Below are 4,805 nucleotides of genomic sequence, written 5' to 3' on the forward strand. Positions count from 1 at the left end.
TAGTCTCTACTCAAACTTTATGGAAAAAAAATTAATAATTGAGATAGACCATGTCCACAAAACTGATCCTGCTTAAAGTCATATGTTCCAGAAGTAACTTTAATTCGAGTTTATAAAACGAAATTTTCTGCTGACTTACTTCTGAGCTTTCTTTTGCAAATAATAGATTTTATGTTGACTGCTCTGAGAAACTTACTGTTTTTCAACCTAATTCTTATTGCCTGCCTTGTCTACTGTCCAGTATTAATAAGTATTATCTGTCTGTATCTCTCTCCAGGATTTTATGTGAGTAAGTGAAGCCTTTTTCCATGTCAAATCTTGAGTCTGTTATTCTCTAAATGAAAAATCTTCCCCTTAAAACTGGAGGAGAAGAAATAGGCAATGTGAACATGGAAGTGCTGATCAACAGGAGGGAAGCACAGGAAAATTGCAGGTATAGGTGTCAAGCAAGTTGTGCCATTTAGTACAGAGAAAAATAAAATTGATAACAATAGAGTAAAAATACAATACCTGAATTCACTACTCAGGTAAATTAGCTGGGAGTGACAGGAGACAGAAATCTGAAACCTTTGGCATAGTGTCTGGCAGCACTTTAGAAAGCAAATAGTGCCTTAGGAGGTATAAGTAGAGGGAGAGACTGAGCTCATCAGTAATTAAAGCACTATTCAGGGAAAAAGCAAGACAAAGCCACTTGTTAGGGCTATTTTGAGTGTCATGTTACACAGAAAATACAGAAATACAACCTGTAAAGTGAGTGCAAATATCTATAAAGGCATCAGTTTCTTCAGATTCTATGGATGGATTTACAGTTTTTAAACAAATTCTCTTTGCAATTTGTTTAGAGTGAATCCCAGGTGTTCTAATCTGTAAAGATTCTACAGTTTGTAGAGTACTAGACTACAAGTGGCTGTTAGAAATGTTTCAGAAAAAAGCATATACAGCACCTCAATATATCTTAATACATGTCTGTGATTCTTCAGTTTACACAAGCCCATGCTTTTTCATAACACAGATTCATCACACATTGATATAATGCAGCATATCAGAATACATTTCATAATATTCAGGTATTTGATATTTTTGTAGAATCTCAGTATTTGCCTTTTATAAGAGGAATTGCCTTTAAAAGCAGCTCTACTTTTAATTCAGCAGTGCTGAAAAACATCCCCATCTAACAGGAACAGCAGGAGTTTGAACTTGTATCTTAGACCACTATATTATTTTTGATGACCTGTTTATTTGAGTGTGGCAATCAAAAATGAAGGTATGTAAATCAAGTATAGGTATAACTAACACCAACTGTTTTCTGTCCCAGCAAATAATGGAAGACTTTGTTTAACCATGCAGAGACACAGACGGAATTGCAGGAAAGCCTGGGAGAACTGTCAGAACTGAATCTGTATCCTTGGGGCAGCTTGACCTAGATGTGTATACAAATGGAAGTCCAGGACATGTTAGCTGGATCAGGCATGAAAGTACTTTACTTTGGCTCTAGAAAGGTGAAATGTTGAGGTTCTGTGAGTCCTTTTTTTCCTTCCCTACCCTTGTTTTCTACAGCCCAACAACAACTAGCTGAGGCTTCAGTACTGAAGAAAAGTAGCTTCTAAGTCACGTAGTGAGCAGTAGGATTTTCAGTGGAAGGCATTTGGCCAGAGAGTTCATTGCTAGCCTGAATACCTGGGTATATCAGTGCTTTCTTGAACGTGAGTGTTAGGTCAGAGGATTTAGTTCATGACCAAGGGTGTGTTTTTTCTTTTCCAAAATAACTCTGATTTCAAACTGACTGTTCATCAACAATGTGTTTTTTGCAGTAGCAGTAAAGAAATGAAGAAACAAATGTAACTGATGCAGTGAAATTCAGAGGCCTAAACAGTAGTTCCAAGAGCAGGTTTCTTGAAAGTGTGGAGCTGGTTCTGGTATGTACTTTTGGAAACACCCACCCTGGATTCCCAGCTGTGCTTCATGTCCCCCTGTCATTGTTCTGCAGGGGGTGGTATCACAGAACAGTTGACTGTGGTTTCTTGAGGGTTGGGTTTGATTCTATCCTTTGTTTTCTGTATGTTGCTCATTTACTGAACAGTTAAAAGAAAAAAGTAAGTACTGAGGTGGGAATGAACCCAAGTGTATGTATGTCTGTGCATTCATTTATATATTGTTAAGCATAACTCTCACATCCAGGGTGTCCTCTATAGCTACAGGGACAATTTATTCTCTTGGTCTTGCTTGGGCCTGTGTTGAATAAAGACAGAAGTGAGCTGCTCCATATAAAACTGAAACTGTTTGTCACTTCTTTTCCCAAGGTCTGCTTGTCATCTTCCAGATATTTACTGCTACAAGTTTGGTCCTTGGCAGAGCTCCCAGGCTACCATACTGCCCTCATGTATTTCCTTCTTAGGATGACAAGGTGTGGCAATACTTTCAGACAAAAGTCAATGCAGTTTTAGGCACTTTACAGGAGTCTTTCTTTCCACACCCTATTTCGTTTCGCTCCAAATGATCCATCTGGAGGACTAGGACTTTTCCTCTAAGGAACTACGTACCACAAGGTGGAGGCTGCAGTACAAAGTGACATTGGGACTTCTCATTCCTCACCAATTTTGATAAGCTGTAGTATGTGAGGAGAGATCAGATGTTGTTGCCCTCAAGTGGTGATAAATAGAGGAAGAGGAAGCATGTTTACAAGTAGGAAGCTTGAAAGTGGGAAAGGTTACAGCACAAATGGCCTGTGAGATCCAGCGAGAATACTGAAATAGGCCTCACTTTAAACAGATTGAATGAAGAACTGACAGCATGGGCTGAGGTAGTCCTGACCTAGCAAGAGCAGGGAATTTTGTAGTCAAGAATCAGGAGAGTGCCTTGGGATTCTAACAGTTTGGGCACAGAGTAAGTTAGAGCTTAAATCCAAGTTTCTGACTGACAAATATCATACAGGGTGAGTATATCTTTACCTTGAAAATTCAGGCCTATCTGTGCAACCTACAAGTGGAATTTTTTGCACTTACTTATTTAGTATGCCATGTATCGCGCATGTATCTAGGAGGGCCTAAAATATGATTTCTGGACTGAAATTATGTTGAGTCTGAAGCAAAATCATTGCAAATCTAAGCCTGGAAAAATATTATTATACTAAGCACTGAAAATGGCCTATTAAAGCAAGAGGTATGCAGAAGGATTCGGACAAGCTCATTCCGCTGTTCACTCTGAGATGTTTGTTCCTCTGCTGCGTTCATTGCCAGCAGGCTTTTAATATTTCCTAAATCACACAACCCCAAATACCTTGCTGTGTCTCTCCCAGAACAGCATTTCTCTGGGAGAATGAGAATGCTAACCTCAAGAATGCAGGAAGGGATATATTTGTTGTGAGACTCCACTGAAATCTGTCTTTTGCTGAAAATCATTGTCTTTAAACAAACCTATCTCTTGGTTCCCAAATCATAGTAATATACTTTCTCATAAACCTAACGGACTGCTATATAAGGCCCAAATCTTCCCTTCTTGAAATCTAGGAGCTTTGCCATGGTTTTAAACAGGGCATGACTAGCTCAATAGTATACATTTGACGAAGAGATTAACATTTAAAAACCCTCAAAATTAATCCATATTTAACAGTCTTAATTTAAGATTGATATATGGTGGCATGTATCTAGTCAGGCAGCTCTTAGTTTAAAAAGCTCAAAACAAACAAAAAAATCCAAACAAAGGGTTGCTAAAATCCTAACTTATTTTGTAATCATGTATTGGAATAGCAGTTGTTTTTGCTGGTCTGCTCTGCCTTTCTGCTGGCTGGGTTCCCTTTCTGTGTGACAGATGTGCTATTTATGGAAGGGGATTCTGAATATTTTAAAGCACTGACTGTTAGGATCATCTCGTTCCCAGCCTTTAAAATGAAAGAGAACAAAATGCCAAATTACTTCCCAAAGAAAAACATCCAAATTAAATAGATATCAATTTAATCTTTAAAAAAGAAAGAAGAAGGGAAAAAAGCAAAATCAGATTGCCTATTTTTTACACGGAGTGAATACGTACATGCAGCAATCTAGTTATTGCTGTGAAATGTTTTCTGATTTAATGCAGTACTGGGTATTAGTTTTCACTTTTAAAACCAGGTACTCTTTTAAAAAAAGAAAATCATAGTGTACACGGTTACCTAGAAAACGAGTGTGTGCTTGAGAATTTAGCTGCTTTATTTCTCAGTTGTATTGGCAGGTCAAATGAAAGATAGCGCTCCTCTGTACAGATCTGGCCTCACTAGGATCTATTTATTTCAGCAGTCAGCCAGAAACCATTTATATTCACTTATTCATATGGTAAACAATATTTACCTAAAGAAATCTTTCAGTGAAATATTTTCAGGGCTAAGACATCAATCTTCACAATTCTGTTCATGTGTTGGGTATCAGCTTGCCGTAGTTACGGGTAGAGAGATAAGAAGCTGTGAGAAGTCACTGAAATAGTGTGTGTGGGATTCTGCTCTCTGAACAGGTAGATTTGAGGGTTTGTTTTACCTCACCTGATGGTTTCGTCTTCTGGGAAGGTAATTCAGGTGATCATAAATGGCGGCGTGGTTCTCTCATTCTCCCTTTGGAGACACAGTGACAATGAAAATAAGCCCGTTTTGCTTATAAGGCATTAAAAAAAAATCAGATTAGCAGGTTTTAATGCTTTTTTTCTCTCTATGTTTTTGATGATACACACGTAATATTTTACTTTGAAGTTTTCCAGAAAATAAACCTTTTAAAGACTTATTTATAAAAATCTATTTCCCACAATTACTCTTGCAGTCTCTGCAGAGGGTGATACCAATT

At 37.8% G+C, this 4,805-nt stretch overlaps 1 protein-coding gene and 1 long non-coding RNA gene across 2 annotated transcripts in view; both read left to right on the forward strand.

The window, feature by feature from the left end:
* The window catches only part of RASA2 (RAS p21 protein activator 2), a 423,219-nt gene that overhangs the window by 341,267 nt on the left and 77,147 nt on the right, over nucleotides 1-4,805 (forward strand). The gene's annotated exons all lie outside the window — the stretch shown is intronic.
* On the forward strand, nucleotides 285-2,419 carry LOC139828599 (uncharacterized). The gene is made up of 3 exons (XR_011740397.1): nucleotides 285-433; nucleotides 1,812-1,916; nucleotides 2,301-2,419. It is a non-coding gene; the product is annotated as an uncharacterized lncRNA (long non-coding RNA).

The sequence above is a fragment of the Patagioenas fasciata genome, chromosome 9 (assembly GCF_037038585.1).
Source record: "Patagioenas fasciata isolate bPatFas1 chromosome 9, bPatFas1.hap1, whole genome shotgun sequence".
NCBI lineage: Eukaryota > Metazoa > Chordata > Aves > Columbiformes > Columbidae > Patagioenas > Patagioenas fasciata.